General features: G+C 36.3%; 1 protein-coding gene across 37 annotated transcripts in view; it reads left to right on the top strand.

Annotated features, from left to right (window-relative positions):
- The window catches only part of ZBTB20 (zinc finger and BTB domain containing 20), a 775,662-nt gene that overhangs the window by 360,078 nt on the left and 401,063 nt on the right, over positions 1-14,521 (top strand). The gene's annotated exons all lie outside the window — the stretch shown is intronic.

Genomic DNA, 14,521 nt, shown 5'->3' with positions numbered 1-14,521 from the left:
GAAAAGATTTTAGAAACAATCTTTTATTTGACAAAGAAAGAGGACAAAGGAAGGGAGAGAATTGTGTACTTTGGCTGATTCAGTTTTCAGTGCTCGGTATTATTTGGCTAGTGGTCTTTTTATCAAGGTCTCTGCTTTCTCAGAATCCGGATCAGACTCTTGCCCTATGTCTAAAAGAATCTCCCCAACTCTTAGCATCTTCTCTGTGTCTTCAAAAGTAAAGTGATCACGGACTAGGATTTAGTATACCTAATGAATGGGCCATGGATTATGAACAAGTACGAAGGGAAAATAACATCAAAATTGAAGGCAGTTCATTAGAAGCACTGAGAGGTCAGGGAACTGTTGGAAAAATCTGGTATGGAGTTGCTGTTAGTGATATAGCTAAACTCAAGAGCAATAACAACAAAGAAAACCCCCTCTCCCCAATTCCATTTAAAAAGAACCACCATCGTAAAAACAGCCCCGGAAAGAGACAGCACATGTCTGTATTTTTGGTGTCTGACCATATATCTTCATTGTAGCTCTTCTGCCACACATTAACAGTCACTCATCCCTTGTGTTTCTCAAAGATCACCTTTGTGCAAGTCTCCAAAGCTGTTCTACCAGTGTTACTATTTCTTCTTCATCCTCTTCTTTTATTTGAGCTCTTTTTTTCCCCTGTGTGCAAAGAGGCTCTTTCTCTAGTCTCTTTGAACACATTTCCCATTTCATTAGGACAGATGGGTGTTTCTATATGATGTCTTTTAAAGTGATAAGATGGCAAGAATAGATTTTGAACAATATTTTACCAGTGTTATGGAAAAATTAGCAACTGTATATTCTATATACACACACAGAAGCTGCATAAAATGCAAATTCTATTCATGTCTGATCTCTTCTGCATTTATATAGTGACTATTGCTATGGCATCTAGGCACTTTATGTTATTTCCTCTTATTATTATTTACCACCTGATCATTGCAAAGTGCTTTTTACAATCAGAGAATTTCATTAACAGCCCATTCCCTGTCTTTGTTTTTCTGCACCCTTGCATGTAAAAGTATCAAGCATCTTAGTAGCTATATCAGATAAATTACAGCAAAAAAAAAAAAAAATAGAGTGCTTCTGACAGAAGCATGGGGAAGAAAACCATTCCAAAGCATCTCCTAAAATCCAGTTTATGATATATCTTATCCAAATAATAATATTACAGAAACAATTATAGAAACATTAGAGATTGAGCCCTACCACTAGATATGCACTTTTATTTATCATGGTTTCCACCGTTGCAGTAATCAGAATTATGAGGTGAGCAAGGGGAGTATTGTCTGCACTTCACACAAAGAGTGGTCTGGGCAATTGCCCTTTCTCACTATAGAAAGCTTGGGACTTCTTATTGCTTCCAGAGCTGCCTTTAGCCCCTAATTATAGAAGTCAATCCATTTTAAAATTTGAAAAGGCACTGTTAAAATTTTTTTAAGCTAAGAAGATAGAGATTTGTTTATAAAAAGGTTCATTGTGATTATAGATGAAAGTGCGTGGTTGGTACCTTAACAGTTTGATTGAATTAAAATCAAGTTCACTCTGGGGTTTCCTTCTCAGTTCTACAACTTGCTTTCTCTTTGACTCCAAGCTAATTGCATAACCTCTGGTTGACTTGTGCCTCGTCTACACACTCAAAGTGAAATTCAGAATTGAGGTTATTAATCTAACTAATGTAGACTATAACATTATTTCTCTAAATATTTCTGCAAGAGAATTTGAGAATTCTGACTTAAGCAGACAGTAATGAAAAGTAACAATTTTATGTACAAGTTCCTCTTATCCTTAGGCAACAACCCTATGGAAGTAGATGTGTCAGAGTCACTTGGAGGGCTTGTTAAAACACAGACTGCTGGACCCCCCACCCCACCCCACCCCACGCCCCGCAGAGTTTCTGATTCCGAGTCTAGGGTAGGGACTGATGATTTGCATTTCTAACAAGTTCCCAGGTGATGCTGGTGGGAACCACACTTATAAAATCACTACACTAAGGGAGATGTAGCTTAAGTACAGAAAAGGAAACCGAGGCCCAGTGATCTCAAGTCATGGCAGTAAAGTGGCAGAATGCAGTCAAAAACCTGGGACTTTTGACTTGAAATCTTACTGTCTTTCCACTGCACACATTTTTCTTTAGTTCTACTGCTTTTATGTTTTGAATGACTTTCAGTTGCCTTGAGATCCTCAGTGAAATAGCTTTGTAAAGGAGTGGTAATTGGATCTTTCCCCCCTTGGATCTAGTAGCTATTCTTATTGGATTTGTGAAAAGAGAAGAAGGGGCCATTCCAAAATTTAGTGACTTGCTTTGGTATGAAGGGCTTTTAAGGCCAGCCTTATACTTCCCTTTTGGGGATAAGAGCAATAAACTTGACTCTTCTTTGTGTTCATTCATCATAGCCCATAGATAGATGTGAACGGGTTCTTTTTGGTGGACTTGTGACCATATTCTGCTGTGACAGTGCTTTGTAAAAGTTTCCACATGTATATTACTTCTTCATGTAGTCATGATGGATGAATTTGGTGAGGAATACATGTTGGGGAAGGGGAGAAGCCACTGCAAAGAGGTTGAGGACCCTGTTTCTAGTGCTACCTCACTCTGGCATGGGTCTGCTGATCTTCACAGAGGGCAGGACAGCATAGTGCCATGGTTCACAATCCAGGCTGTGGGTCACAGTCACCCAGGGGAGCTTTGAAACAGACACCCATGTCTGGGCCCCATGTGCAAGAACTTCGGATTAACTGTTCTGGGGGTAGGGTCTGAGCATCCAAAGTTTTTAAAAGCTTTCCAGATGTTTCTAATGTGTAATCTGGGTTAAAAACTACAGGCCTAGCACTTAAAGAGCCTGGATTTTGAAATTAGATCTGAATCCCTTTCTTGGTGCTTCTACTCAGTTACGGTGCAAACTTGAACAAGTTACTTAATCTCTGTCAGTTTTAGTTTTCTCATCTGTCAAATGCAAATAATAACACTAGCCTTGTAAGATATTTGTGAGAATTAAATGAGATGATGCACTTAAATGTTTAACATAGTTCCTGGCCTATGGTATGGACCTATTTACATGTTAGCCAATGTTATAGTGCACTTTGATTTCTTAATCTGTACAGTGAGAGAGTAATTTATGAAATGGAAGACAGATATTTTAGGATTCTGTATAGATGCTTGCCTGTCACCTTACCCATAGTATCCTACTCCTTTCCATCAGGCCCTTTCACTTCCTAAATACGCATGTTTTGTTAGGTGCAGTCTTTGACAGACTCAGCCTTTATTACTATATTTTACCAACTATTGCTAGTCTGTCCTCCTTCTTCGTATCAATACTAAAAACTTGAAAAATAGAGCAAATCCACTGTAATTCCCATATGGGGTAATGGAAGTATGATGTATGGTTGACAAATATGCTTAAGAAATAAATGGCAAAGCTTTGTAAACATGTACAAAAATATGGCCTTCCAGGTGATTGCTCTGTTTTCTGCCATCACCCACTCTGAGAGTTCAATCATTGGTAGCTTTTGTCACAGAGGAGGAAGGGTGCCCATACCCTACTTCTTAAAGATTACAGTTTCAATTCCCTTCATTCTCCCTGATTTCTTCCTGTGAGTCTTAAAGAAGCTTTATACAGTTGAGTAATAACAATTTTTAAAGGCAGCCATGGTTTTTTTTAAACCTGTTGGCTTATCTGTGTCTATGTTGACTAGGTTATACACTTCAGAATATTTTATGTCACCAATTTAAAAAATTAGATGTTTTGAAAAAACTCCCCTTGTTTCTTCCTTAAAGTATCCAATTATGTTTTTGGATGGACAGAGGGGAATTATTTGACTGTCCAATAAAAGTACAGATGGTTCCATTTTCCTTGACTCATCTCACAGCACACATTAGTCAGGTCACATGCCTATTTGGGAATTTTTGTAGCACTAGGTCACTTGCCGAGCTTTGGGGCACATAAAAGACTATTTGCCTGGCTTTTAAGTTTGTGGATCTTACACTGTGCCTGGCATGGAGATAGGAAGGACATTTTTTTTCCATTAAGCTTTTTCACTGTGTTTTGAAAGGAAAAGTTGAAGCAGAGTCCCTACTGAGATTTTAACATGTTCCATGGTGGTAACCATAGGAAATAAGGAAACAGAAAATTTTTGGACATAAGGAAGCCAAGGAGTCCATCTCAGCCTGTCCTCACCTCTCGGATACCAGTTGGATTCTGCAATATTACTTTTATCTAGGTGTATATCTAATGCTTTGTATGTCTATAGCTTGCTTTCTGATAGAAGGGAAACATTGCTACCAATCATCATGAAAAAAAATTGCTCTCTAAACCTTACTCAGTCCCTCTTCTGGACAACTCAATGGAAACATTCATTCAGATGTTAATAAAGCTAAATCATGGGATTTTTTATTTGGAAAAATCCATTTTGATGTTTAAAGGGATTCTCAAAGGGTGTTATGATAGAGCCTATGTAAACTCCAGTTATGGAGAAAAGTACTTGTTTCACACAAAGATATATAAACACAGAATAATGAAATTTTTCTTCATTAAATTCAGGGTACTTAAATTCACACAAGTGCACACACTCCAAGCCCCCACAACACACACATTCTCTGCCTACTCTCCTTTTCCTTAGCTCACCCCTGCCCTAAACTCCGGGGATCAGAGTATACTAAAATCTGAATCAACTTCCATTTGTAAAAGATCCTATAATACCATTTAAGCAAAAGTGCTTGACAAACAAATTTATTGGTCTTCTTCCCTGGAAACTTAAATATGAATAATTTTGATATGGTCATGTGTGGGTGTGTATGTGTGTGGGGGGGGGCATTGTATTCTTCCTATAGACAGGGAACATTTTCAAATAATCTGGTCTGATAAATCTCTATTGAAAACTCACCAGTTCATTAACATTATACCTATGCTAATAGTTTCTATTTCCTTTTGTTATATGGAAGTTATTATGAATGAGATTCTAGAACACCACTTTCCATAGTTACATTCAAATAGTGAAATATAGCTAACCAAGTAGTAGTCAAGACTATTAGTAGTTTTTTTGATACACATTCAACATGGCAACAGTTATGTTTCTTTCTTAAATCCATGTTAGCACCAAAAGTGCTAACCAAAAGTGTCATTAAAGTGAATTATGGAAATTCAAAATGATTTTTTTTTAAGTTTTTTTAAAAGTGAGCTATTATCGGGTCAGAGATAGTGCCTCACAAGACTGGCGTCAGCATCACTATTATTGCCATTTTAACTCGACCACCCCAGATTAAATAATCCTACAGTAAAATTTTTTTTCATAATTCATTTTGAAAGATAAACACCATGTACACAAAGTCTAAATGAAATATCTCAGAGATACAGAGCCCATAAAATAGGCATTTTCTATAAAGGCAGGAGAAAGTTTGCTCAAGGAGCAGGTTGAAAGGCACGGTGGTATAATGTTAGAATATATATGCTCTAGTTCAGATTCTGCCACTAAATGAGTTAACTAAGGTTAAAGGATTTAACTTCCCTGTGCATCAGTTCCCATGTTTGGCTCAATGTCAACTTACAACCTCCTACATGTTAATAACGATCAAAATAATTAAGGTCATCAAGTTATTTTTAAGTGTTCAATATTAGATACAAATACAGTCTGTTAATGATCAAGTTTTAAATGGAAATTTGGACCGAATCCTTGGGAAAAAGTTTCTTGTTCCAAATGATGGAGACTAATTGGATGATGTCACAGTCTGATTGTTTTGTACAGGTTGACAACAAAGGTAGAGCCAGAGAGAAGGGGCCTTAAGCAGGGCAGTGGCAGTGGACTATGGTTTTTAAATTAATGGGAGAAATGGGAGACATCTTGCAGGAAGCGTATTATTTGTGTTATGTTATGTGAATTCTCCAATGTTCAACTCAAAGGATGAATTGAAAAGGCTCATCTGACAAGGGGAAGCTCTGGGGAAGATGCAGGGTTTTTGGCATAAGACTGTTCTCAAAGTTAATTCTACCTCAGAAGCTGGCTGCAAATTCTAGGGTCATATCCCTACAGATTCTGATTCCACAGTAGTTCATGGATGGACCTGTGATTCTTCATTCTAACTAGCTCCTCTGGTGATTTGGTTGCTGATGGCCTTGAGACCATTCTCGGAATTTACTGTCATAGCCATTCAATGCTCTAGCCTTCAAACTATGTGGCTTCTGGTTATGGGGAAAACTGAAGGGATTATTTAAGGCTCTGTAAAGCCCTGCAAGACAGAACTTTTTATTTGTTTTAATGGAGATTCCATCTCTTTAAAATTTTATCTGTTTGTTCTTACTAAATTTGCATGTTTTAGCATTTAGGAAAGAATACAAATAGAGCTGTTTGGTCAGAATTTTTACTTAATTTGGCACTATAGGATCTATCGGAATAAGGAGTCTTTTACAAATTTTGTTATTTTTTTGTTCTCTTTTTTATGCATGTGCCCAGCTGTCTTCACAAAACTAAAATGAATTTTAAAAACATAAGTGAACAGTTCCATTTAATATGTCTATTACATGTTGCATATGAAGTACTGGTGCCAATCTGATCTAACCTCGAAAATTCTTGAGTCCATAAGGATAAGCAAGAAATATCCCATTGCTAAGAATTTTTTGTCATATGAAAGAAAATCTCTCTCTTATTCCACATATTCAATTTCCTTGTCATTTTACATTATAAATAAATAACAAACCAATTTGGCACATGCCCACCGATTAAAAATAAAAGTTGTCAGAGTGAGAGGGGAAAGAAAAAATATGAATTATTAATTATAATATTAAGCAGCACAAAAAAGCCTAACATGAAATGATATCACCAAAAAAGAGATTTTATCAAAATGAAAGTGGGACAATGATATAGTCTTTATCATACAATTTGCATTGTTGCCATTTTAAGCCAGAAATATATTTACCATACCTAGTGCATTTATATCAAATTTGATGAAAAGATATTTTAATCATGACAGAATGATGAAGTTATTTATAGAATAGTAGGATTAAAGGAAAGCTCAATTTTAAAGTCATACATTAAATTATCATATTGACCTGGTGGTTATATTCACTATGACATCATACTCTTGCATATTGTTATTTTTAAAATGTCCAAATACTGAAAAAAGCAACAATACTTAATAAGAAGAGCGAATGATGTTTTTCTTTCTAAGATGATTTTAGAAGTTTATATAGCTCATATTGGAATGGAGATGAAAGCGTTTTGGTGGTTTGGGGTTTTTTTTGTTTTTTTCCTACATGGAGATTTCAAGTGAATATACATTGAGTACTGGTTTACAACTAAATATAGTTTTTTGGGTTTTTTTTTAGCAGGGAAGAGTGATTTCTTCTCAAGAAGGGAAGCTATCAGGGTTTTAATGGAAATACTTCAGACTATGTCTCTCTGAATTAATGTGATCTAACACTTGTGACTGACTTAAATTTTCTTTTCTTAATTAGGCCAGCCTTTTGTTTTTGGCTTAAAGACTTCCTTTTTTATAAGGTTTCACGTGGTTCATAAAATGTCTTTAAATTTCATTTGGAAACAGTGGCAATTCTGAAAACAATCTACACATTTAGAGTAATCTCATAGGCATTATCCACTTAGATTCTCAGGAAAAAAATTCACGTGTTGTTCCCATGAGTAGCATGTTTGGTTCTGTTTAGTAGTATTTTTGTTTTAACACTGTAGACTGCTTCCTTGACTTGGGTTAAGTTGCTAGTCCCATTTCAGCTGGTTTTGTTCATCATCTTGATATTTTATTCTCTCGAGCATGATGTTATAGTACCATCTTAATTTTTAGTTTTTAACTGAATTTACTGCTGGTGGAGGTTGAGAGGCAGGTCCATATCTAGGCACAAGGCAAAAAGTTGTAAGCCTGTGTGCATCCTTGCAGTAAAGCAACTATTTGTTTTTGTTTTTGTTTTTGTTTTTGTTATTGCCTACTTGAAATGTTTTTCAAACAGCTAAATTCTTGGAGTCCTATTTAAGAAAAGCTTTTGTGTCATAGAATACCCTGTCCCAATGTCTGCCAAATGGGTTCTAACTTTAATTTATCTTGCCCATGAATTTCTAACTTTGCCTCTTAAAAATATATCATCCTTATTGCTATTTCCATCAGCACCAAGCATTTTTTTCGGCATCCCATCTATATCAGTATATTACATGAAGATGTTGTCCCCTCAGTGCAGGTAAAGCAGTAATGAAATAAAATGCAGTAAAAATTTTCAGTTGTCTTATTTCTCTTTCTTTTCTTACTAGTAGTTTCCATTTGATCAGAGAATATCAGTCCTTCCAGTGTTACTGTCTTGTGCAAATATTCATCCAGAAATGACTTCCCTGGCTCCTGTAGTCTAAAGAATCTGTTCATTAAGCTTAGGCCTTCCTTGTAAATCATGTAAGTTTCATGGCCTTCCTTTTTTTTTTCTTTTGTTTCTTTGGGGTTCACTGATTCCCACCATGTACAGTCATTTCACAGCTGCTGTCATCAGCTGCTCTCCCTTGGTGTGATTTATTTTTAATAACATTCTTTTTTGCCCAATTTTGATAACCATTAGTCTCAATAAATTCCTCATAATTTTTAGTTCTTCTTTGAGTTTTACTTTTTAAATCACTGAGTAGGAACGAGAAAATAACATAAGCATTCAAAGAAAAGCAAGTACAGTACTATCAAAATGAAGCCCTGCAATCCTATCTGATAACATTCTCTGATAACATATCAGAGAACATTCTAGAAACAAAGAAAAAGAAATCTAAATAGAACATTATTTTTTTTTAATTTTTAAAATATATATATATATATTTTTTTTTTTTTTTTGAGAGAGAGAGAGAGAGAGAGAGAGACAGAGAGACAGAGTGTGAGCCGGATAAGAACAGAGAAAGAGGGAGACACAGAATCTGAAGCAGGCTCCAGTCTCTGAGCTGTCAGCATAAAGCCCGACACAGGGCTCGAACTCACGAGCCATGAGATTATGACCTAAGCTGCAGTCAGACACTTAACCGACTGAGCCATCTAGGCGCCCAGGTGCCCCATAAATAGAACATTATTCTTAAAGGGAAGAACATGTAGTTAATTAATTATGAGTAAAATCAGGTTATAGGAAAAATCAGAAAACAACTGGCTTTTAGGTGCCGAGCAATTTTAATAAATATAGTTAATATTTATTAAGAGCATTTTATGTTCTAGGCAACATGTTAAACAACTTTCATTCATTATTTTATACGTTTAATTCCTCTGACAAATCTACAAGAATCAGCATTTTAATTATTTCTTCCATTTTATGGAAGCAAAGGCTGAGGTTTAAACAGCTTAAGTAATTTGCCTAGGGTCTCATAGCTAGGACTGTGGAGCTCAAACAGAAACTCAGGTACATCTGTAACCTTTATGCTATGGTACTTTACAAGTTACAGCCTTTAAAAAATAAATACATGCAAAATTCCAGTTTGACTACTATATAGTAGAGACCATGAAAGACCTTAAAGTCAATTTATTATTGACATATACTTCGGTGTTAAGAAATTTTGAAATATTTCCATGGTAGAGCATGGTTCAGGTTTTGGAAAATGGATCTTTCAACTCAGGTTTGCTAGTTTCATTCTCTGTAGTGGTGGAAAGTCGTTTTGGCTCACTCTTTTTTTAACATGAAATAATGACTGATTAATGTTAGATAGCAAAAAAGTCTTCTGGAGTCTTTTGACATATATATTTTGAGTAAATGTAAAATAAATGAATAAATGTCCATGTATTACATAATTAATAAAAACAGTCCTTAAATAAAGAAGTTTCCATTGACTTATTTTTTGGTTAGTACTGGTTAAATTTTAAACTAATATATTAAATTCTGATGATCTGGCTTTCTAAGACTATCTGGTAAATTTCATGTACTCAGTAAACTTAAGACAAGGTGACTTTTTTGGTTGCATGATGTTTTCATGGTAATCTATTCCTCAATGTAAAAATACCATCTTTCTTCAGCCTAAAGGGATAATAACCAGTATATGAAATCTAGTTTGGGCCCAATATATCTGCTGTATACAATGTTCTAAGCCAACAAGTCACTAAATTCAGAAATTGAGTATTCTGGAGCCAGATGCATGAGAATTGTACTGCCTTGAATTGGAGGGTTCATGCAAATTTTCTGATCCAGAGATTTTTCATATTTCTTTTAACAACAGAATCCTCTTTTCAAAATAAATGATTGGAGCCTTTATATATGAACCAGTAAGAGTAGTATTTTATTAAACTTGTATTATAAATTAAAATTATGTATCATTTTAATATTATAAAAGTCAATTACTAAGAATATAAAGGTGAATATGAGAAGAAGTGGAAACTCAGGACTGGTTTATTATAGCAGACTAAGCTCAGTGTATTTTTGTATGAGGGATGGAGTACTTATGGTGTCAAGAAAATCATGAGATACGTGTAAGCAATTGCAGATACCAACAGTTTTTTGTTTGTTTTGAACAGCTGGCCTTCTGATATCAGGGTCTTAATTTGAGGCCTACATGAAAACTAGTTAAACCTATTGTATGTACTTATCTATTAGCAACACATTAGTCTCCAATATGTTTTTTAAAATTACATAAATACATTTAACCCATCCCCTGGCCATCTTCCTTCCAGCAACCCTCAGTTTGTTCTCTCTAGTATATAGTCTGTTTTCCAGTCAAATGGGTGATGGGTACTTGGAGGGCACTTGTGATGAGCAGTGGGGGTGTTGTATATAAGTAATGAATCACTAAATTCTACACCTGAAATAGTACACTGTATGTTAACTAACTGGAATTTAAATAAAAACTTGAAATAGGAAATAAAATAAAATTACATAATACATTTAATTTACATGCCATTTTTATCACAATTATAAATTTACATTTTAATTAAACATTTAACAGCTCAGTCATCTCTTTGTAATCATCTGTTTGTGAGCTTGGGGACCATGAAGCATAGTTTGAAAACCACTACTTTGGTTCAAATTTTTAGGAAGTAACCTTATTTTTTCCTCTCTGTTCCTCTATTATTTGAGGACAATTCAACCCTTTGGGGATGCTTTTTCTTGTGGGTTTTGGTATATTTGAATTCTTTCTTCAGCTAGAGGTTAAAGTCCTAAAGGGCAAGAATCTTGTTTTTGTTTCTTTGCTTTGTTCTCTTCATGAGACTAATATTACACATTGTGTATAGACATGGGCTTCGTTCAGTCATAGTTACCATCTGTGCACACTAGAGAATTTGCAAAAAGGGCCCAAATCACAGTTTCAACCCCCCTCTCATCTATCGCTCTATGTTTCTACTTCTGTTCCCACATGATGATGTTGATAACAAAAACGGTTCAGTGAATTCTCTGGGCTTCCAGTTTTCAGAGCTTCCAAGATGGGGCTGTGAATCCACAAATTGTGGCTTTTGAGGGTGGCACTTTGAAAGAATGAGTGCTGGAGGGGTGGAATAAGGTTCAGGGACAGGACCTTCTGATAAACTAGAGCAAAGGGAAGGAGGGGGAGGAGGCTTAGATGTAGAGAAGAAGTGAAAAGGTGAGGTAAATGCTAGTGTGGAAGAAGGAGCCGTTTACGTGATAGAGGCAAGATAGTTCTGGTACTACTAGTGCCTTCTCTGAAAGCATTGAAGTGTGCAGAAGAGTGGCCAAAAATCAGAATTGACTCTCTGGACCACAAATACAAAATCAAGTCCAAAGAGAGAATGTGGCATAAGCTATGACACCAACCAAATGATATCAGAGCCAGAGCAAGAAAAACTTGTGTAGAACTCAGAATACGCTGTTGCTTTCCACCCTTCTGTAGGTTTGGGGTATCCAGGTAAGCTTAGCCGTTAGGGAGCTCCCCAGTATGAGTGTCATGCCTCACTGAGACCACTACTTGATGAGCCAGTGAGGAAACAAAAGCAATATAGTATGCTGTGAATTCACAGAACCCAAACTAAGTCTGTTTATACAAATAGGTAACATTTCTACTAACTTACTTGAAAAAGATCATTTTTTTATAATATAGGTGTTTACATAAAGCCAATAAAATGTCTCGTGTGTGTTAGAACATTTTGCTTTTATGTGGTAGACCACTTACCTCCTCTTCAGTGTCTGTTGAAACATTTATTTCCTATTCTCTATTTCATTCCTGTTGCAGCATTTATGTATGATTTGTTTGTTACTTTTATCAGTTGATCTTGCCCTCCCCATATGCTCGTGTCTGACTGGCCTAGTTTCCCACATTCAGTATGTGATCTCTAGCCCTTCTTAAATATTAATTAGTGTAATTGAATTCCCTCCAGTATTTCTAACCTCAGGCACCTGAATCTTAGTGTTTTTATTAGAAGTGATTTGTGCATTTAAAGTCCAACCTGCCTTCCCATTTCCCATCCCCCAAAAAACTTTTCTTGATTAGGTAAAGGTCGGGGTACATGCCTGCCTCAGAGAAGGTTTCATGGGAAAATAAAAGTATTATATGTCACAACCTTTCTCTGTTAAAGACTGAAAAATACAAAGCTGTCTTGAATCTTTTGCAAAGAAAATCATCCAGAGTGAATAAGAAAAGGATGTAACCATGTCCAGGTGCACAGCTAGAAGTCAACAACAGAAGCCAGGCAGAGCCATGCATAGAGATGGAAGCAAAGCCTCACCTAATCACAGCCCATTCTCCACTGGCAATACACCCAGGCCCAAGGACAACACCTTAAGTTCTCCTACTCTTTTAGTTTGCAGATCCACCTCTGACCAGCATGCCATCTCTGGATGCAGTCCATGATTACACATGAGTGACTCTCTTCCTTGGCAGGAAATATGAAAAAGGAAAAGGAGAAGAGCCTGAAAATAGGGCTAGAGAATCATAAGCTAGTGAGAAGATTTGTCAATAAGATGACTAATTACTGCCATTCATATCTGAGGAAAAGCAAAAAACAAACAAAAAAGTTAGATGACTAGAGATGTAGAGTATGTTCTGATTTTTAGAAAGTAGAAGAAGGTAGTTTATAAGGACAAACAACATGATGTCGGTCCTGAGCAAAGGCCTAGAATGTATTATTAAAACAATAAAGCATAAAGCAATGGTTTATGATTCCCCTGGAAGAAGTGGTTCTTGCTAGAAACCAGAATGGCTTCAGTGAAAACAGGTCTACAATATGTGATCTGATCTTGCCTGGTTAGATGTACAGATGGATTAGTAACTGGTTGAATGACCACACTATTAAGTGTAAATAAATGTCTCAATGTCATACTAGAAGGGAGTCCTATGGAATATTTCAGGAATAACCTAAGCCTTCTCTTGGCCACCTTTTTTTTCAATTACTGGGATGAAAGCACGTCCATCAGAGTTGCAGATGACGTGAATCCAAATGCATCGAAAAGTTGTTGAATTAAGTAATCAAATTCCAAAGACATCTCGGAAAATGGGAGCAATGGGATACATCTAGCTAGAGGAAAGTTCTAAAATGAATAAAGGCCAGACTTTATCTTCATATTTTTAAAGACTATTCATGAGTTATATGGGTGGTATATGGCTTAACAAGCCAGTATAAGAAACCTAAACAAACAGGAACATCTTCAGAGGAAAGTGACCAGAATGATAGGGAAATGAAACATGTGATACAAGGAATGGTTAAGGAAACTGGGATTGTTTAGAAATTCATGAAGAATGGGGGCACCTGGGTGGCTCACTTGGTTGAATGTACAACTCTTGATCTCAGCTCAGGTCATGATCTCACAGTTTGTGAGATCAAACTCCACATCGGGCTCTGCACTGACAGCACAGAACCTGCGTGGGATTCTCTCTCTCTGTCTCTCTCTGCCCCTCCCCTGGTGCTCTTGCTCTCATTATCTCTCTCTCAAAATAAATAAATAAACATTAAAAAAAAGAAATTCACAGGGCCCCTGGGTGGCTCAGTCGGTTAAGCATCTGACTGTCGGTTTCAGTTCAGGCCATGATCTCACGGGTTCATGAATTCGAGCCCTGCATTGGGCTTTGTGCTGACAGTGCAGAGCCTGTTTGGGATTCTCTCTCCTTGCCCCTCCCCCACTTATGCTGTCTCTGTCTCTTTCTAAATAAATAAATACACTTAAAAAAAATAAAGAAAGAAATTCTTGAGGAATGAATATGATAACTATGTTCAAGTACACTAAGGACTGTCAAATGGAAGATAAATTATGTTGTTTCCTGTGACTCCAAGTAGAACACAAGCCAGTGGTAAAATATACAAGAATATATATTCAGGTCAGTTTATAAAAACTAACTTTGTAATACCCTTATGTGCTCAAAGCTGGAAAACAGACAAGAAAGAAAAAATATTAGTCTGGAAGACAAACCTAGGTTAAACTTTGGTTATGCCACTTATCGTTTCTGTCTCTTTGGGACATGTTTCAAATGTCCCATAATCTGTTTCTGTACCTAATAAGTGGATTTAACCAATTCCTACCTTGCAAGTTGTAGAACTTTAGCGTCTGTATTAGTTTGCTAGGACCGCCATACCAGAGTATCATAGACCAGGTGGCTTCAATTACAGGAATGT

This window comes from Panthera pardus, unplaced genomic scaffold, assembly GCF_024362965.1.
Source record: "Panthera pardus isolate Hobbes unplaced genomic scaffold, ASM2436296v1 HiC_scaffold_16, whole genome shotgun sequence".
NCBI classification, from domain to species: Eukaryota; Metazoa; Chordata; class Mammalia; order Carnivora; family Felidae; genus Panthera; species Panthera pardus.
The sequence above is the reverse complement of the archived record's forward strand: the minus strand, read 5'-3'. Positions and strand labels throughout refer to the sequence as shown.